At 37.5% G+C, this 22,287-nt stretch overlaps 1 long non-coding RNA gene and 1 pseudogene across 1 annotated transcript; both read left to right on the forward strand.

Annotated features, from left to right (window-relative positions):
* The first annotated feature begins 1,933 nt into the window (after positions 1-1,933).
* Positions 1,934-9,090, forward strand: LOC122144249 (annotated as a pseudogene).
* Positions 9,091-10,699: 1,609 nt separating this feature from the next.
* On the forward strand, positions 10,700-12,293 carry LOC109084946. Its single transcript, XR_006159624.1, has 5 exons — positions 10,700-10,789; positions 10,931-10,981; positions 11,877-11,908; positions 12,020-12,033; positions 12,219-12,293. It is a non-coding gene; the product is annotated as an uncharacterized LOC109084946 (long non-coding RNA).
* Positions 12,294-22,287: the final 9,994 nt, after the last annotated feature.

The raw sequence follows: 22,287 nt of genomic DNA on the forward strand, positions 1-22,287 counted from the left end.
GGGGTTTGCAGGTTTGAGCCTGAACGCGTGGGGTTTATGAGCGCTATGTTGGGTGCCTGGGTCTGGGCGGGGGTGTGGAGCTAAAGGCGTAGAAAAGGGGGGGGTGCACCGGCGACTCCTCAAGATCCAGTGTCCAATAGAATCGATGCTAGAAGTCAGTCAGGATGATGTGAAATTTACATGCAGGTTTTGGTGATCGATTAGGGTGGGAGCGAAAGCGGGCAGTACAATAAAATCGCAAGGGGCAGATTTGGTCCACCCCTGTCTTAGAGGTCTTGGGTCCGTTCCTCCAAAGTTTTTGTACCCCTTGCATTTTCATTTACTAATAAGTGTTTTTGACCTCGTGTTTTTGGGCACGTCGAGATTATTTCTTATTTGCTAGCAGGTCCAAAATCCCTCAATGACGCTCGAGAACGGGAGGCCCGCCTTAGTCGACTCCCCACCTACAGGTTAAGCAATCCTTCAAGACAGCCATGGGGGTGTGCGGGCAAAGTCAGTTTTCTTTAACATCAACCTGCTTCAGTAAAGAACCTGTCTAAAGTCGAAGGCCAACCATTTTTTTTTAGTGTTGCAGGCAGACATTTATGGGCCAGTAAATGCTGATAAGATTACTGTTTGTTTGTGCCTTTCAATGACAAGGTTTTAAAGAAATACTTCCAGTATGCGATTATTTGTTATTGGCAAAAAAAATTGTGTTGTCGACGCACAGAAATACTCAGAAACCACATGTATGTTTTCAGGCTCTTCTCTCTGCTCATGACACAGTAAGTTTTGAGGGACTATGAGCCAGCTCTGCCCACCCGCTGCCTAAAGACCTGCCGGAATCATTAGGAAGCCCATGAGGATTGGTTTGCTTGGTCAAAAACCATGCAAACTCTGGTGAGCATTTACCAGGTAAAAAAAGAGTGGCAGGCAAATCTAAGGCTTGCTTGTTACTACCCGGTGATTTATTTTGACTCCTTGTAATGTATCGTTACTGAAGCCTGTCTTTCAGAGCAGCCTAGGGCAACAAAGTTCAGTTATAACGAATGGTTAAAAACCTTGTTGCTTAGGAAGAGTTTTGACATGAGGTTTTTCCTCCATGTTTTTAGATGTTTTTTAAGTTCCAATAGCTGATCTATCAAGTGTTCTAGTAAAAGTGTTTCTGGTAACTCTGAGCTGTGTGTTGTCATGGATAGACCGGAGCTGGTAGAGAGTTTCAAAGCCACTGGGACACTTTAAGGCATGCAACCCACTGTGGACTCTTCTCAGCTGGGAGACGTCTGGGTGGAGGCTTAAATACCGTGTTGGATGGTTCCACATCCACCAAGACTCCTGCGTCCCCAAGCGTTGTTGCTCCCACCACTGTACACCACTGCAACACTTTGGGCAGTTGCCACCAGAACAAAACATTATGGAAACAGAGCCTCAGTTCCTCCACCCCTTGTGCCTGTAGCTCTTTTGTGATTGGTAAGGACCAAAACCCTGTATTTGGAGGTTCCCATTATTACATTCATCAAGATTTGCGACTTGTATGCCTCTGCTGAAAGCATTATCTAATTAGTGTTCTTTGTCTTCTTGTCTTCATCCATTTCACTATTCATTTCTCATTCTTTCTCTGAAGACAATTTGATTGACAATTTAGACAGTGGGGATGAGAGTGATTGCAGTTCTGTTGCTACATACATTTTCCCAACCGTCCCCATGGATTTCCTCATCATCTTCCTGCTTTCACACTTCAAATCCTTCTCCACACCCTTCTAGGGACCACCCCTCACGCTCGAACCGCTCCGCCAAGCCCAATTCACCTGTCATCGGGTAAGGGAGACCATCACATGTTCCCATACAAGGCCGGCAAAAGAGGAAGGTCTGAATGAATTGCGGAATACATTGCAGCAGGCCACCAGCTGCATGGAGCGCAGTACTGAAAAACGTCCACCTGCTTGGTGAGAGGATGGCCGCAGCTACCGAACGCATCTCTGAGAGCGTGCAGGAGAATTCTCAGGCTTTGGCGATGCTAACGCATGTTGTGGAGAAGCTCCAGGAGCTAGTATCCACAAGCAACACACACTTCAGAATCGCCACAATGACACCAGAGACTGCAATTAGAGTAGTTAACCGGATGGTAGCAGATCGCTCAGTGTTCCTAAACAGTCCAGCTATTTGTCTCATCCTCTCGCTTTTCTCATTGTCCTTCTGGCTCCTCTTCCTCCTCTTCTTCTTCATCTGCAATCACTTTGCTAGAAAAAAGACAGTGCTGTCAAAGGGGAAATCTTTTTAATGCCAAAACAAATCCATCACCATCTTCTCAAAGGAGACAGGTTGATGTACAACACAGGAATGACCAATGGCTCCCTTGACATCCAGTCCTGCCCAAAACCGCAAAAAGTGAAAGCAGCACATTTAGATGTTTTTTAGCCAGAAGAAACAAGAGAAACAAGAAAAAGGAATAAGGCCACTTCCATGTTTCCACGGTTTTATGAACATCCTTCATATTCTTGCTGTCTCAAGCATGCAGGTCTTTCTGATCTTTAATATGTGTGTATCATCTGATATGTCACCACACTGGTCATTGATTTTACCATTGTCACATTAGTGCATGTCCAACCATTTTGGAAGTGATATTTTGAGTGTTTTGTTTTGTTTTTTAAATTGGTCAGTCTCGTTTGTTTTTAATATCTCCATGACTGTTCATTCTCACATCATCATATCTCTTAATTATTTGCTTATTCTTTAGATTTTTTTCATGTAACATTGCAGTTCAGCTTGTCATTGAATATTGTTCCTGGCATGATGCTTCCATCATGTTTGATAAATTCATTTTTTGTGCTTGATTCATATCAAATGAAGCCTTGGAGATATTTTGGATTGATGTCTGCTTTTCGTTCTAACATATAGGGAGCAACAATCAGGAGAGATGATGTGACAGGAGAAATATACATTGCTCGTGTTATAACATGGAGGACTGGCTGACCGCAGTGGTGAGGGTTGCCTGGCTGTACTTTTTCTGAATCCCTACTCTCTATTTTTTGTATATTAGTATTAAATTTCTCATGGAGTCCTGTTTCTTCTCTGGTGCTTGTTCTTGAAGGTCTCTTGCATGCTGGAGACAGATTGGTGGAGGTAAATGGCCATCCTGTATTTGGACTGGAACCAGAACAGATTATACAAATTCTGGTTAGTACACATACAGTATACTCTCCTATAACATGCTGGTCCACAGAATGGTATTCTGTTACACTGTTGTGTGCGTCATTTCCATCCGGGTCACGGCACCAGTATCAAGTCAAGTTGGCCTTTATAGCTTTAGATTTGATCTGTATTGATTGTCAAAAAAAACCAAAAAAAAACAAAAAAAACAAATTCAATTCAGCTATAGAGCAGTTCTTACAAAAAGGCAGAAATGTCATTAGCCAGTTCAGTGTTGATTGAATTCAGTTCAATACCAATGTCATTGTTGCAATATGTTATTTAGCTTTAAAGTACCTCTACAGAAAAATAGTGCCATAGTTTTTTTTACAGCAAGTGATCCCAAACCAAGGATCTGCTGTACCACACAGCAACTATAATAAAGAACACTATATTCCCATCAGTCCAGTTATTGCCTAATCCTCTCGCTTTTTTTTCATTTGTCCTTCATGTTCCTCTCTCCCTCTCTTCTCTTAATCTGTCATTACGGTGCTAGAGCAACTATCAAGGTACAGCAAATGTATCCTAAACCAAGGATCTCTTGTGCCAAACAACAACTATTCCCATTTCATTTAATGAGGAATCTGTGATCAACAAGTAAATAATGATAAATCAACAATATTCATTAATTTTTGTGTCTTAATTTCTTACCAAAGGCTCACTCCCCATGGAACCATAATGTTTAAGGTGGTTCCCATCACTGACAGGCCAGTCAACACCCAAACCATGGTGAGTTAACAAACATCAACACTAGAGCTACATTAGTAAATATATACAGGTCTAGATCTGTCTGAAAAAAATATATATATTGTGCATCCAGTTCCCTGGATTAAACAGTATATTTGGCTCACTGGGAGTTTTCAAAAAAGCAGCAGAACCAACTATTGAAACAATGACACACACTGCTTTATTTTCCCCAAATGTGCAGCACACAACATTTCAAAATGCATTTGCTTTGACCTTCAATTTGCAGTATGACGAATGTTCCAGACGTAAAATCACCTTAACATCTTTATCTTTAATAATTATTTGATTAGACTACAACAAAATAAAAACATTTTATACAAACTTGGAAAAAAAATACATAACAGTTTTTATGTCCAAAAAATTATTAGATTCCACGGATGGAATCATGCATGCAGTGAGGTCATGTCATTGGCATACTACTGATGTTGTTAATGGCTTTGCTCTCCCTCACAAGCTGTATATGTGGCGTGCATGGTGGACTACAATCCCCACTTGGACCCTTCCATTCCCTGCGCAGATGCTGGCATGGCTGTTCAGGAAGGGAGATATCCTGGAGATTGTGGATCAGTCAGACACTCTCTGGTGGCAGGCTGTAAAACTACCCAGTATCTCTGCCTGCGCTGGCCTCATTCCATCCACCAGCTTGCTGAAAAGGTCAGTTCTAAGAAGTCAGGGGTTAAAGGTCGGTGACAGAATAATTACACATCTGCATAGGCTGTGTGATGATGTGATGAGATTTGGCAGCTGACTTGAATGTGATGTGGAGATTATGCTGATAATCACACTGCCGCCCCCAATTTTAAAACCCAAATGTGACTGTGTGTGCATTTGTAGGAAGCAAAAAGAGTTATGGTGGTCTCAGCCTTATCATCCTCACACTTGTGTCAAAACCTGTAAGTAAACAGTATATGCTGTTATTGTTTTATATTTGCGTTTACTCCATATGTTTTTTAATTCAACTGTTTTGTATTGGATATCTTTTGTTTCCATGCCAACCTGCAGTGAGCACAGTGGATGAAGGTGAGCATTTAGTCCAGTCTAGAAATACACAGACCTGTAAGTTACAATGTTCACACTGCCCACCAAAATAGACTTTACAAGGAGTAAGCAGAAAGTGGGTGCAAGAAAATATGGTAAAAACATGCTGCAAACCCCTTTTTTTAAAAATAAATTTCATAGTTTTCTAACATTGTAAATATTTATCGACCAAAGTATTTTACATTAAAGGCTTTTATGAATCTTGGAAAATGTTGGTGTGATCTAGCCACCAATACATCTTTTGTGGTTTATGCAGGTTCTATACACAGTAACATGAACATAAACAGCACTTTTATATTCAGTAAATCCAGTTGATTTACTACACTACTGTTCAAACATTTGGAGTTGGTAAGATTTGATTTTGAAAAGAAGTAATGTATTTGAAAAATGTCTGTTATGCTTACCATGGCTAGCATTTATTTATTGTATCAAAATACAGTAAAAAAGTAACAGATATATTGTGAAATATTTTAAATTAAATAAGTGCTTTTTTAATTTTATATTTTTATATGTGATTCGTGTCCTATGATGGCGGAAGCTTCGAATTTTCAGCCATTACACCCAGTCTTCAGTGTCACATGATCCTTAAGAAATCATTTTAATATACTGATTTTGCTGCTCAAGAACCATTTCTTATTATCAATGATAAAAAAGTAGTGCTGCTTAATATTGTTGTGCAAACACTGTTTGTGCATGCATTGTAAACAGACCTTAGTCTCTGATATCTTTCTTTCCCCCACTTTTTTTATTCTTACAGAAGATGATTATGATTGCCATTGATGAAAAATGTGTGAAGCAGGTATTTTTCTTGCCTGATTTAAATGAGTATTAAAACCTCTGCTATATAATGCTTGTTATACTTATAAATATGTGTTTTTTTTTTCCCAATGCGCAGATGAGGAGGCATTTGAATCTGGTAGGTAAGTCCTGAAGATATCAGGAGAAACATGTACGTGAATTCAGATTTAGGGTCAGTGTTTCCATCATTAACAGAACTGCCCCCCCTGATCTTGAACTATAGAAACAAACTCCAGATTTGTTAAAAAAATATTATGGTGTTAAAGATGAAGTATGTTGACTGATTTTTGAGTGCAGCTGTAAAAACTTTAAATAAATTGCCTCTGATAACTTTTGTTCCTGTTTCCTTCATGATGATTCATCAGAAGAGCTAAAGGATGGCGAGTGTATATAAATCATTACTGTAGAAATCTATTGAAGGTTAATATTATTTTGCTGTTGCTGATTAGATTTTTTTTATTTCATTGGAGTCACACATTGCTAATTATTCTGTGTTTGTTAATTGATGCATCAACTGTGTCCCTGGTGTTGTGTTTCAGAGGAGAGAGTGAATTCAGCACCAATATTGAAGGGATTTTACCTGAGTGAGTGACTGCGCTCAGATATTAACAGAATTGTACTGGTTTATTATATTCGCACTACAGCAGATTTACTGAAGGGTATTTCTGCCATGGACCATAAAAAAAAATGGCAAAGCTAATAACAACTTTTGTGCACATCTCAAGCCAATCTTTCAACCTTAATTTTAAGAAAGAATTTTATTCTTAGCAATTCATAGCGTTCATATCTCTCAATTCTGCCTCTGTATGTACTGTATGTAAAATTATTGATTTTTATTTTAATGCCAAAAATCATTAGATATTAAGTAAAGACTCATGTTTCTGTGACAATATTTTGTACATTTCCTACTGTAAATATATTAAAACTTAATTTTGATAAGTAATATGCATTGCTAAGCACAATTTTAAAGGCAATTTTTCTTAATATTTAGATTTTTTTTTAGCAACCCTCAGATTCCAGATTTTCAAATAGTATTTTTATCTCAGCCAAATATTGCCCTATCCTATAACAAACCATACATCAATGTAGCTTATTTATTCAGCTTTCAGATGTTTAAATCTCACTTCGAAAATTGACCTTATGACTGGTTTTGTGGTCCAGGGTCACCAAAATGGTTTACAGCATACTAACACTGACTAGATAAAGGCAACTTTGTTGGTTTTGGTTTAGCTTGTTAAATGTTAGTTTGGTTATAAAATCATTATTACATATTACATTACACACTTATTAACGTTTCTGATTCTGGTTGCATCATATTATTCTTCTTGCATTTATGATTGTGCTTTTATTCTGTGTACACATTATTGTGTGTATGCCAGCTGGTTTAAGAAGAAGCTCATGCGTCTCTGTCGCCAACGGAGAGGTCAGGCATTTGGAACGTCCCAGTTCTGCACCCCTACGCTGTCCCAATTTCAGCTGTTACAGTTCACTGGCCAACCCAGAGTGAGGAGGTGTGTGCGGTACCAGCACCATCCAGAGCACCCACCCACGCCTCATAGCTCTGCTGGGTGAGTGTGTCTAAAATCAGCCAGCAAAATATACATATTACCTTGTGAGTTGTACAGCTTACTGTAGCTGTATGTTCTGAAACCGCCAGGTCCGCTCTGGGGTCGGGGTAAATGAGTTATGCAGGAGGCTAATTGAGATCAATCCCAAGGTCTACCAAGGAGCCGCTCCCCGTGAGTTTTATATTCTCACAAATATGACTGTGTAATATAACTGTACATATGTAAAAGTGTACATGCTGATTTTGAAGTTGACTTTCAATTCCATTTAGATATTAACAAGGCCACCCAATGTGCCATGAGGAATCTGGCAGAGAATATCACTTTATCAGCCGAGAGCAGTTTGACACCATGGTCTGCAATCACAGGTGGTCTAAATATACTCAGCTGTGCATAAACAGATAATGTTTCCAGATTTACTATGTTTCTTTTGGGGGACTGTATAATCTTTCTATTGTTTTGTAATCTTAAGTAGGCCTGTGAACCCTTTTCTTTCTTTCTTCCCATCAGGTTTATTGAGTTTGGGGGAGTTGAGAGGTCATCTCTATGGCACTAGCGTGGATGCGTTAAAGATGTTTTGGGCGAGTGGGAAGATCTGTGTTATTGACATTGAGCCATATGTGAGTTTCTCTCTGGAAATCTATTCATCTGTTGTTATAAGTGGCGCTTTTGCTAAGGTTTATTGCTATTTTTTTTGGGTTAGGAACAACCTCTTAACTCATGTTCAGATCTGTTGAAGAGAAGAGTGTTATTTTAGTGTTATAATATACTAACTATACTACTATATACTATTTTTAGTTATTGTTAACTAAAAATTAAACTATTAAAAAAAATGTTGTTACTTGAAATAAAGCTAAAATAAAAATGTCAAATATTACAGTAGATGAAAAAATGCTAAAATGACTAAATTAATAAAAAACTAAAGCTGAAAAAAATAAACTTTTAATTTCCAGTTACATTTCTGTATTTTTGTGTGCTTTTGCCATTTTTCATAATTTTCTTATCATGTTACATATTTAAATATGACTATTTTGGTTTAATTCATTTTTATTTCAGTTTTAGTTTTTAATTCCAGTTAGTAATTTTAGTGCTTCAAAGTTCATTTCTAATTTTTCATCCTATATATTTTATACTTTTTTTTCAGTAAACAAACATTTACACCATTTTAATTTTAGTGAAACAATAATAACCCTGGAAGAGAATTGTGCTATTATTATGCTATTATAAAACAATTATAAACAATAAGTGTTTAATAAGAATAAATGTCATCTCTTCTGGATTACACCTGACTTGTTCTGATGCTTTACTTTGCTTTATGTTGTTGATCTCCAGGCATTAGAGTCAGTGAGGATGCGGAGCTGAGGGCGATGTCATCTTTATAAAAACCTCCCACTGTAGAGAGCAGATGAAATGCACACGCACCAATTTTCCCATATCATAACAAATTACTGCACCAACTGACCTTTAAGGTGAGCTTCTAGCATCTTTCACCTATGTCCACTCAATTTATTTTTACCTTTCAATTTACGGTTAGTGTCTTAATTAATCTCTGTATTTTCTCTCTTTTGAGACAGGATGAAGATTTTCAGGAGATAGAAGATGCAGGACGCAATATGGAACAGCATTACTGTCAGTACTTTGATCATGTGATAGTAAACCCACGGCCTGCAGGCCAAGATGTGTACAGCTGCTGACCGCAGTGAGGAGAGCTCAGGACCTTCCAACCGCAGATGGGGTACCAGCTGCATGGATCAGACCAACTCACCAGTCTTAATATGAAGAGCTCAGGGGGGATAATATAGGACAGCGGATGGGCAATGAATATGCAAATAAACTTTTCTTTTCACCTTTTTTTGGGGGAGAATAATGTGTTTTGTCTGTAAAATGGTAGTCTGAATGCAAAAATATGTTTACATTTGTTTTTCAGATGTCAATCTTTTGTTCGCCCCAGTGAAAAAATTAATAAAACCTAAACAATTATTAAGCTCTACAAAAAGAGATTTGGTATTTTTTGAGCACTCTTAACCATTTTTAAATTGCATTTGATTGTGAGGATTTTCAGGTCTGAGACGAGATGCTAATCAAAAAAGAACAGAACTAACGCCACTCTGAGTTGATGTTTATATCAGTGGAATTTCCATCTGAACCTGGAAGAAATCACACCTACACGTTATGCACTTGTTCCTTAATGTTTTCATTGAAGTCTATTCATAAAAAAACAAGTTTTATATTAAGGTAACACCACTAGTGCTATTTCCATCTGATAATGGATAAATATTTAGCAAATCTCAAATTCCAGCTTTGACACTTTCTTAAAAAAAAAATTTAAATAAAAAAGAATACATAGTCTTTCTAGAAAAACAATCATTTTAAAACGAGGTGCTTTCAGCACACTGTATGATTTGCGCCATCTGTCCTTTTTGCGGCATATGTTTCGCCATTACTTGGCCATTGAAGTATGGCCTCCTTTATGCTACCGACTAAAAAACAAGTCCTCTTCAGCCGTGGTGTCTTAATTTGCTTCACTTGATATATTAAGGTAAACCGCGAGCAGACACAGCGAACACATAATCGCATCATTTTTTTTCTCTGTTTAAGGCGTATTAGAATTTAATAACTGAAACACTGAAAAATAAGTTTTCTGGCTACTCATCATTTCTTAGTCTGTCCCTAAGCAAAAATTCAGTTGCTGCATAAATAGATTTAGCAAACACCTTTTTGGTGTGAAATCCTGCTCTCTCTACAACAACCACGCCTGTTATTTGAAAAGGCCAATATCACGCTTAAGGTTGCTTTTCAGCATGGTTTAAAAATTCTGTCCAGCTCTGACACTTTTTTACTACTACAAAAAAAAAAGCTCAAATACATGAGAACCCCGAAAAAAACGGAGGGGTTGACAGCTACCAATCCAAACTTCTTTGAAACACATAAAAAAAGTACATGAATGGTAACTATAACTAAACTAGGAACTCAGGGCTAGTGCAGTCTTTGTCTAGTATAACAACAATTATTTTAAAGCGAGACGTAGGTGAACTGTTCTGAATCTGTCCAAACAGCAGCCGGCATATCTAATGCAGTATCTGTACGCAAAAAGTGCGTTAAACTCGCCGGCTGGTGCTCCACTCTTGTACACCGTAATATGATTTATTCCATCTGTCCCTGGCATTGCCCTTTAGCTGCATCCCCTGTAAATCCCACACCTTTTCGCCGATAATTTTTTTCTACTCTGTTTTTCGAACTCGCCGCGCGCCTCAACATACGCTGCTGTCATGTACAACGCTACAGTATTAACGTCAGGCGCCTCTAGGTACGGAGTTAGACACGCCCACCCGTCTCCAACATCAACAATAGACAACGTGCAAAACAAAATCTCGGACCACAAACGACATGAAAATACAAAGATAATTTTTGCTCAGTAATTAACTCGATAAAGCTTCGTTATTCAACTCCCAAGAATGGACACGGAAGCAAAGGTTTGTCACGTGCTTGAATGAGAAGCATCGTGTTCTGTTGGCAAACAGTTACTGACAGACGCTAATTAAACTACTTCATCCTTTAGTGTGCATGTTCAGAGCTGTTGTTCACATATTATTATTATACATGATTGTACATAGGTTCCCAGCACAAGGAGAAGAGATCTCCCTCCCATTCCTCAAGGACAGAGGGTAAGTCTGGGATATTCATAACATATCCTGTGTGTTTGTTTCTTATTTTTAAGCCTGTATTATTATTATTCATATTTAAATACAAGCCAAATGAATGCAAAATAAATACTCTCTGAGTCAGATACTAGGGTGTAACATGTCGAGGACTAGGCTTTTCTGGGATTCATCCATTAGAATTTAATCTCTCTTTAATTATGATACATCAAAAATTATTTATTGGGGCAATAGGGTATTAATCAAATCACAAAAAAATACAGTCAGGTTGAGTAGATTGCCTAGATCATATTTGAAGATACATCAATCACAATTGGGAAATTAACTAAAATTTGTTGGTTGCCTATTCTTACATTATTTTAATGACATTCAAGCATAATTTCATTTAGATTTCATTACGTAATGCTTCTCGTTGCCAAAAAAGTAAAGGCGTTATAAAAATGTTACAAAAAGGTTTCTATTTCAAATAAATGCTGTCCTTTTCAACTGAATACTCATCAAGGCTGCATTTATTTGTTCAAAATACTGTTAAAATAAATAAATAAATACATAAGTAAGTAAGCGGTGGTTGTGTATGTGTGTTAATGTCAGAAGGTTGAGTAACAGTATCTGATGGTGACTCCTGAGTAGCTCCTCCTTTACATAATCCTGTTGTTTGGCAGATGCCTGTCTTCAGATTTAGACTCGCATTAATCCTTGCTTTAAGTGCTCAGAGATGTTTGTTTGTACATGTCCCTTGTGTTCCCCCTGTACTCTTGAGTGGAATGGCCAAAAAGGCTAACAGTAAGCTTTGTTAGACACAATATACAAAATGTAGAGCCCTCAACAGGTTCAGCATCTGATGCTTGAGTTTCATTGGAACTGTTTATTGCTAACCTAATATTACTTTTGAACATTTTAGCGGGGACCACGAGCATTGCCATCTATGCCAAGGTAAGATCACCTAGCAGATCAGATGTTGTTTAAATTGTAATTGTTTTATACTGGGAAGTCATATGCTCTTTCGCTTCCTTCCTCTTCTTCATTACACCTTCAAACACACAGTCAGGACACAGCAGGTGAGAAATGCTTTCTTTCACATTTGACATCTCTTGGTCCAATCTTATTATGTTTCTGAGTAGGTAATAATGTTTAAAATTTTATGACGAGTCAGTTTTGCCTTTTATGTTTCAAGGTAAAATTGCTGTTTATTGGTTGGTTAACATTAGATTATATAATGAAGCTCTTCTTTTGTCCTTCAAAGAGGAGATTCCTGCTCCAAAGAGTAGGAAAAAGAAGGTCAAGAGGGATGTGGGAGAGTGTGATGAACATGATGGTGAGTTAAGGTGATATACAGTAAGCAACACACATGATAGGAGAGAGTGGGGGCTAGTTGTCACGCGGGGAAGTTGTCATAAAGTCAAAAGTCCAATGACTTGTTTCAAGCCAGTGTTATTTTAGTATCATTGATATACGGTATTTTTATAGTTTTTGTTAATATTTTGAATGAGATTTTATTTAAATAATAATTTTACTTACAATTGTAATAATTTTACTGGGGAACTTTTTGTTTTGTTTTTTGTCATTTTAATTAGTTTTTTATATGTTTTTTTATTTATCAATTTCAGTTCATTTAATTTTATTATTTCAGTACTTCAAGTTAAACTACTTTTTATGGTTTTTAGTCAACTATATTTTTCAAACACCATTTAAAAAACTATCATAAATTAGATGCTTTTGTCATATCCTCCTTCAAACCATTTTTTTTTTTTGTAATTTGTGCTAAACTGTTGGGAAACAATTGAAGATAATAAATGTGTATATGATTTGATGGCAAATGGTTTGATAGTTTTGTATTTAGTCTTTTAGATTATTACGTTTCATTGAAATGTGCATAATTATTAAAAATATTTAACTTTATTTTTGTTTTTTGTCTCCAAACTGCTAATTCATTGGTAGGTTTCCAATTTGGCATGTTGGTGCAAAAGTGCTTCTAAGCTATTAGGTCTTAAAGTAGTGGTTTATAGTGGTTTTTTTTGTTTTTAATTTGTTGGTTGGTTTGTAATTTGGCATGTTGGTGCTCTGTGTTGGAATTGTGTACACATTTGACATAGTAGAACACATAGCTACTTTGAATGGCTTTCTAAAGAGAGAAAAAGATGGAGAAAGATGCTTTTTTGGAACCAGATGTTATAGTGACAACATCTTCCAGCAGAGTCTGGATACTAGACCTTGCAACCAGACAAACTTGACTGCTTGGTATCACCTGTACAAGCATGGTGTGCATGTGATGAGTTTGTGTCCCCTGACCTTTGTAGATGGTGGAATGGAAATGGGAGGGCTTACTCAGTCGCAGACCTTCTGAATGTCAGGAACCTTTGACCACAGAACCTGTGGACAATCCGCCACAAAGGAGAGGAAAAGAAGAAGAAAGCACAAGCAATTGGTAGAAACACTGTTCAAAAAACCATGTCCTGTTCACTACAACTCATCTGATACCTGCAGAGGTGGGGATTTACTTCAACATAGACACCCCCCAGTGAAATAATGCTGATTTGCTCTTACTGGTCAGATGTGGAGGGAGACTCAGACAGACCTGGTGTCAAATGGAGATATGGTGGATCAGAATGTCGAAGAAGAGGTGATGCCAAAACCAAAAAAGAGGAAGTAAGTAACAAGTAAACAGGTTATAGAAAGTTTCCAGGTATATTTTATGCACCACTGATGTGAGTTTTTTTTTTATGAAAGCTCTAATGGATTTAATTTGTCATTTCCTCCAGAGTGAAACCTAAAAGTCACAGAAAAACACAGTCCAACAACAATGAATTGGACATAGAGGATGATGATATCATCACAGACCCCCCAGGTGCCTGTCCCCCCAGCATTCCTTATACCCTCCGCCTCCCCAAGGACAGAGCCAGCCTGTGGGGAAGGTGTTTGTGGAGGGGAGACCGTATGCCTCAAGCAGAATAATGTGGATATGGTGTGCAGGGGTTTGCCTTTTCTAAGACAGTTTGCTTGTTTATACATTGCAACTTTTGACATCTAAAACATTTCAGTAGTTCTAAGGTGAAGTTGTTTCTGTATGCAAGGTACTCTTGCATCATGAAATTAAGGTCAAGTGACCTTGCATCTTTGGTGTAGGGGGGGGGTTCGTTTTTTTAATTTTTTCAAAAGCTGCTGAGCCGATGTGGTGGATCTCAGTGGAAGGCCAGTGTCCGTGGAGCTGAGAGCTATGGACAGCGCTCAGTGTGGTTCACTAGAGAGTGTCTCCTTGAGGACTTAGCACAGTGGGTTTTAGGTGTGCTTTCAACATCTGGTTTTTAAATGACAATTTATTTTCCAATTTGTTTAGATCTGTGCGGTTGCTTTAGACTTCAACTTAAAGGGATACTCCACCCCAAAATGAAAATTTTATCATTAATCACTTACCCTCATGTAGTTCGTCTTTGGAACACAATTTAAGATATTTTGGATGAAAACCAGGAGGCTTGAGACTGTCCCATAGACTGCCAAGTAAAATACACTGTCAAGGTCCAGAAAAGTATAAAAAGCATCGCCAGAATAGTCCATCTGCCATCAGTGATTCAACCATAACAGTATGAAGCGACGAGAATACTTTTCGTACACGAAAAAACCCCCAAAAATAACGACTTTATTCAATAATTCCCTCCTCTGTGTCCTCCAAATCAGTGTAGCACCATTTTTGGCGAATCTGAGCAGTACGCAGACGGTGTACGCTCTTCTGTGTCAGCCGCACTGTGCTGATACGCTGATGCTCTGTTTTCTTTCAAACCAAATCGTAAATATACGTAGAAAATGTATCCTTGTGGCGCGGCTGACACAGAAGAGCATACGCCGCCTGCATACTGCTCAGATGGTATTAAAACAGAATGTTTTTGTAACAATATAAATGTTTTTACTGTCACCTTTATTCAATTTATTGCATACTTTCTGAGCAAAAGAAGAAAAATCTCACTGACCCCCAAACTTTTGAATGCTGAAAGACCTTTCTAAACCTTGACTGTTGTTACTACACAGGGTGATAAATACCTGTTTTCTCATGGTTTCCTGGCTGTGGTTATGCTGTATGGAACATATATATCATTGTGGTCTATGTGTTTTGGCTGGGGAACAGCCAACTTTTCCACCTACCTTCCAGCCCAGGTACAAATACCCTGTAGCCTACCCCAGCAGTCCCTGCTCTACCTGCTGCTGGCCCTCAGCACTGTTTTCTGCCTTTCGGACAGGTGAAGCACCAAAACACATAATGACACTTTCCCACGTGAGAAACTAACCACCAAACCCAACAAAAAAGGGAGAAAGATCCAGTACGCTGTTGCCATTTAAAATATTGTAGATTGCTGAGCCCTTGAGGAGTTGAATAAACTAACTATTTATCTCTCTCCCCAAACAGGCTGAATCTTGCCCCAAAGCCGCTCTACGGCCATGAGGAGTTTAATGACCTTCTCAGTCCTGTGGCGCTTGCTTCATTCTGTGAGTTATTTATCACATTTGTCACAAAATGGGGATTATGTACTTCTGAAACAGCAATGGTTTTTAATGTAAAACATTTTCGTTTTTCAGTGTTATTTCTGCACTTTGGTTTAATCGTTAAGCCAGGCGCTGACGAGTGGTGTGATCGCCACAATCTCTATAATCAGTACTTTAGCTATAATGTGACACCTGGTAAGAACCCCTCTCAATTAGAGCCATTGGGTATAAATGCTGTTCAGTATAATAATAGCACTGAGCGGGTTGCGTGTGTTTCTCACAGGCAGGCCGGGCAATTTTTTTTTTTTTCGAGCGCAGCACTCCTTCACACCTGGATCATATGTAAACTGGTGGTCACTTTGCTGGTTCGGGCTGTGGCCTGGAGTTCTGATGTCAACAAAGTCCAGGATATCGACCGACACACAGAAAGGTTTAAACCGCTACGGATGTTATTTCCCACCCCAACATCTTACCAGTGGTTTAAATGGTAGGGTGTACTGTATATATTGGCAATTAGTAGGTACAGACAAAAGTATTCATTGAAACATATCTTGGTAGTTCAAATGGAAATGTTAAAGTTAGAACTAAACTTGCGAATATTACATTTACATGCATGTGTTTTTTCCCCTCTGTAGGCCTTCTTTATGCGCATCACGCTTGGACATCTGGAACTATCAAAAGCAGAGGAAGAGAAGGGAAAACATCACGGCATTAAGGCACCGCTGACGAGCCTTTTTCTAGACTATTTTTGATACATGGGTGATTTGTCACTGTATAATTGAAATTGCAAAACACGTCTGGCCTATTGTAGGGTCTCAGCAATAAAAATTTTTAAATAAACCATTCTTTCTCTGATCGTTTTTCCCATTTACAAGTGATTTTCACACCAAGAGAGGCCACAGTTTTGGGACATTTTATTTAATGGGTCCACACGTGGAGCGGCTGAGGGGAGGTTTTGGCCGCTGAATTTAAAGCCCACCAGACACCAAACACCAGTGAGAGGCCTGCCGCCCATAATCATAATCCAGAATATTGTAGGAACTAGAAGAGCAATTACATTTCCAGGTTAAGGCTTAGAGTTTGCATGGGTTGTTCACTGCATGAGATGTATACCTTCTTTATCTGCTAGATTATCAGACGAAACGGAAAAGGGATTCAAGTATGGGACCCTCCCACTGACAACTACAACCTTTTCCTCAGGATTCCTTCAAGGTATTATGGAAATGCCCTTCCTAAATTACAAACAAATAAATTCTTAATAAGAATAATAATAATAATAAATACTAATCATAATAATAAATAAATAATGATGAATTTGTGGCTATTGATCTGATATTGTATGATAGATGTTTATTTTAATGTGTTACAAGATTCGATCAATAATTTAACCATCTTATTTTAACGTTATTGTGAAGCGCCTCTGGTTCGTCATAAAATATTTATTAAAAATTATAACTGTGAAATTCATTACATTGTGTATATTTAGACAAATAATCATAATAAAATATTAATAATGTTTGTTTAAAAATAATATTTATACACAACTAATGTATTAATAAATATTATTGTTAATAATAATATTACTACTACTACTACTACTAATAATAATACATTTGTTAATAATTACTATCATTTTTATTATTTATATTATTTTACTACTACTAATACATATCTCTAAATAATAATAACAACAACAACTACTACTACTAACTAACTACTAATAATACATGTGTTAATAATTACTATTATTTTTTATTTATAATTTTGTGGAAACCATGATGCATTCTTTTCTTATACTCCAAGCTTGAATGGTAGTGTATCACAGTTCCCACAAAATATTTTACACAGAAATTTTTCAACACTGATAATAACAAGAAATGTTAATGGAGCACCAAATAGAGCGTATTAGAATGGTTTCTGAATGAAACTTCTTTCATGCATATTGGGAGAGATTAAAAGTACTAGCCTAAATATGGTTTATTTTTCACGCTCACCTGTCTTGGCATAGTAACAGCCCTGCGCATCATAACAGCAGCTGATAACCTCACATCCATCTGCAGTGATGCACACAGCGCTGAGAGCCGGAGAAAGACGAGCTCACGTGACTCAACTCCGGCGAAAACCGAACCCTCTGCTGCTGGGGAAACTCTTTCAGAACCGGAGAGAATAATAAACCACCGGCCTGATACTGCGGATCCTGAGCACTGCTCAAATATACACTAAGCTTAAACGCAATTAATGCTGCAATTACTAACATTTTCGCGGCTTACTTTCGCTAAGTAACTACTTTTTTCCTGTGTGTCACATTTAAAGAGTTCACAACGAGCCTATTTATCTTTAGCTCCGCCCCCTTGATTATAAACAAACTCGTAATGTGGTAAAAAACGAATTAGTCACACAATTTTACAAAACGACTATTTATAATTAAACAAATATTACATAAAGGACGGACAATAAGAACCTGGCGGGTTTACTTTGGTTTGGCTCGGCTGGCTCCTGGGTCTTGAGGCCAACAAGTCCAGATATCGTACCACACAGAAGGTAACCGCTTTACAGGATGTTCTTTCCCACACACCAACATCTTACCCAGTGGTTTAAATGGTAGTGTACTGAATATATTGCACATTAGAAAGAGCACAAAGTATATTCATTCTGAACATATTTCTTGGGGTGTTCAAACTGGAAATGTTAAAGTTAGAACTTAAACTTGCATGAATATTACATATTACATGCATGTTGGTTGTTTTCCCCTCTGTAGAGTTTTTTAATGTCGATGGAGATTGGAATATCCAAAAGCAGAAGAGAAGGAAACATCACCGCATAAGGCACCTGAAGGCCTTTTTTCTACTGTGTTTTGATACATGGTTGATTTGTCACTGTATATATTAGAAATGTCAAACACTTGCCTATTGTAGGGTCTCAGCAATAAAAATTTTAAATAAACCATTCTTTCTCTTTATCAGCAATAAAGGTGATTTCACAAGAGGCCACATTCTTTTTGACATTTTATTAATGTCACACTGGACAGCGAGCTGAGGGCGCAGGTTTGCGGCCACGCTGAATTAAAAGCCCACAGACACAACCAAACACAGTGAGAGCCCTGCCAGCCCATAATCCATAATCCAATATCTCTTGTGGAACTAGAAGGCATACATTTCCAGGTTAAGGCTAAGTATTTGCATGGGTTGGTTCATCTGCATGAATACAAAAATAAGAAAGTATACCTTCGGTTTTATCTGCTAGATTATCAGAAACTGGCAAATGGGATTCAAGTATGACCTCCCCACCTGAAACTACAACCTTTTCCTTCAGGCACCCTTCAAGTCTTCTGAAATGGCCCTTCCGCAAATTACAAACAGAATCTTAATAAGAATATAAATAATAAGTATATAATAATAAAAATACATAATGAGATTTGTGATATTGATATAGATATTGTATGTAGATTTTTTTAATTCGTAATTAATAATTTAACATTCTTATTTTATTTTATCCTTGTCGTCAGTAAATATTTATTATTAAATGTGAAATTCATTACATTTGTGTATATTGAAATAAGCTAAAATAATAATAGTTATATAACCTTGTTTGGGTTAAAATAATATTTATACACAGCCTATTTAATTAATAAATCTGTGTTAAGAATAAGAATATTACTACTACTACTACTACTAAAACATTTGTTAATAATACTAACATTTTATTATTTCTATTTATTTTGCTACTGACTACTACTACCATTCTCTCTGAAAAATAACAACAACACAAAACTACTTACTTAACTACTAATAATACATTTGTTAAGAATATACGATAGTTTTTATTTATATTCTGAAGTCTATGACTGTGTTATTGCTTAATATTTTTGTGGATACCTACTCTCCCATGCACTTATTTTTCTTCATATCTCCAATCCTGCAATGGGCTCAGTTGTATCACAGTTCCCACAATATTAGCTGCACCTGTTTTCAACATTGATAGTAACAAGAACTGTTTAATATTGAGCACCAACATAGAGCAATATTAGAAGATTTCTGATGAAACTTCTTTCATACATATTGGGGAGGAGTTGAAAAAGTACTAGCGCTAAATATGGTTTAGTTTTCACGCTCACCTGTCTTGGCATAGTAACAGCCCTGCGCATCATAACAGCAGTGATAAACCTCCATCCATCAGCCAGTGATGCACACAGCGCTGAGAGCCGTATGATGAAAGACGAGCTCACGTGACTCCAACTCCGGCGAAACCGAACCCTCTGCTGCTGGGGAAAAACTCTTTCAGAACAACGGGAGAGGAATAATAACCACCACCGGCTGAGCTACTGCGGATCCTGAGCACTTCTCAAATATACACTAAGCTTAAACGCAATTAATGCTGCAATTACTAACATTTTTCGCGGGCTTACTTTCGCTAAGTAAACTACTTTTTACTCTGGGTGTGTCACATTTAAAGAGTGCACAACGAGCCTAAGTATCTTTAGCCCTGCCGCCCCACTTTGATTATAAACAAACCGTAATGTGGTAAAAACACGAATTAGTCACACAATTTTTACCAAAACGAACTATTATAATTAAACCAAATATGACATACAGGACGGACAATAAGAATTATATCCTTATATTAACTTTATAGGTATATGTGAGTGCAAAAAAAAAAAAAACAAAAAAAAAAAATCATCAATCATGGAAGATGTTTTGGATAAAATAACATCCGACTGACTTCCAGATAAAATATCCCTAAACAATAAACGATTCTTCTGTGATGGATTGGTGTAGCCTCGATTGTACAGGATGTGTGTAGTTGAGTACCGATCTACAGGGGCGCGAGGTCTCTGCTGGTCACTGTAGACGTGGATTGTTAGGGGCCGTACTTCGTTCAGTGAACAGTTTAATTACATTTATGACGATCCTCAGACGTTTCTGGAAAAGCAATATGTTGTGTTGATTTTGCTATATTTCGGTGACATTTGTCATTATCCTGATCGGTGCCGTCCTGTATTTGATCCGGTGAAATATATAAATATGAAGCTTAACTGTCTTTGTAGACTGTTTTGTAACGTTAGGTGTTGGTTGAGCATTTTTAGAGGGAAGGATATTGGTGTGGAATCGCCTAATGAATAGGGGGGGGTGTAAATGGCTGACCTTGCTTGACATGCGTTAGAAGGGCATCCAAGATGACTACGCTGGAGTGGTTTCTTCTTATTTTTTGAGAATGACATTTTCTGTCTTGATTAACGGTTTTGGATACTTATGTAAAAAGCGAAAAGTCAGCGGACATGGAATGAACTGGCGTATACCATTATTGCGAGGCGACGGGACTTTAATATTTCAAATATGTGTAAATTAACCCTGAGATGGGGGGCGGCTTTTTTACTTTTGATGTCAGTCATTCGAGAAAGTGGACCAGAGAGAATACCGGTGGATGGCCGGGACGAAACCCCACAGAAGGGAGTGAGAGAACATTGGTCCTCGCTTATTCCGAGCCGTCTGCGGGCCGTTCGCATGATGCACCAACAACTACTGACAATCCAGTGTGTGCTGTCACGGGGCCAGAGGGTCCTCTGGAAGGGGAGGTAGACGAGTCGCAAGGAAATGGAGAGTGCTACAACAGATGTATAGTGGCAAGAGCCCTGGGCTGTGAGAATGGTCGACAAGGGTGGACGCTCTCAAGTGATGGAAGTTTCGGATCTGTGTACAGCGTTCGTGGGGTTCGAGCGGAGACCAGAAGGTGGGCCCTTGGGCAAGTGGACCACTACGACACCACACATCACCCAACTCGACAGTGGAGGGAATGAGAGAAAGAAGTTGGGGGGTGAAAAAGCTCCTCTTAATAAAGTAACATTATGATTTTATCATACATTACATATGAGTTAATGAGTCATTTGTTGATTTACTACTTTCAAAAGGTGTGGGTCAGTAAGGATTTTGAAAGATGTGGTCTTGTGTCTTTTCTCACCCAGGCTGTATTTATTTGCTCACTTAAAGAGTAATAGTGTGAAATATATATATTTTTTCAATTTAAAACAACTCTTTTCTGTTTTAATATATTTCAAAAATATATTTTTTTTCTGTGAAGGCCAAGCTGAATTTTCAGCAGTCATTTCTCTGTCACAAGTCCCTTCAGAAATGATTGTAATATTTTGATTTCGGTGCTCAAGAATATGTTGTAAAAACTTTTTTTTATGTTAACACTATACATGTCATTCTGTTACTTTTTGCTATAATTAAAGAAAAAACTTTCTTTCCCAAACATTTGGATGGTAGTGTATAAAGTATCTTATTTATCACCATACCAAATGTTTTTGCTATAATTTTAACCATCACAGAAAAAATGCAAGTTCCCTTTAATGGCATATTATTATGCATGCTTTTTCTAACACATATGTTTGTACCCTTTTCTCAGCGGATTCCTTTTGAGAACAATGCTCAAGTCCATTGCTAAGTTACCATCACGGATCAGGAAGTGGGAGTGACGGAGTCAATGATAAGAAAAAAATTGTATTTAGGGAGCTATCGATAAAACCCTGGAGAACACCTTCCCTATATTTGCTTCAGGTCGGTTTCACAGTGTGTTATATATATAAATTATATATCTATAATATATATATTACAGTAAGGTCAAAAGTTGGAAATAGTTACTATTTTTAATGTTTTTGAAAGAAGTTTCTTCTGCTCAACAAGCCTGCATTTTGTTTGATCAAAAATACAGAAAAAAAAAATGTAATATTGAGATATGTTATCTTACAATTTAAAATCAATTGTTTTTAAATTTTATTATACTTTAAATTGTCATTTATTTCTGTGATGCAAAGCTGAATTTTTTAGGATCATTATCACATT

Source organism: Cyprinus carpio, unplaced genomic scaffold (genome assembly GCF_018340385.1).
Source record: "Cyprinus carpio isolate SPL01 unplaced genomic scaffold, ASM1834038v1 S000006625, whole genome shotgun sequence".
NCBI classification, from domain to species: domain Eukaryota; kingdom Metazoa; phylum Chordata; class Actinopteri; order Cypriniformes; family Cyprinidae; genus Cyprinus; species Cyprinus carpio.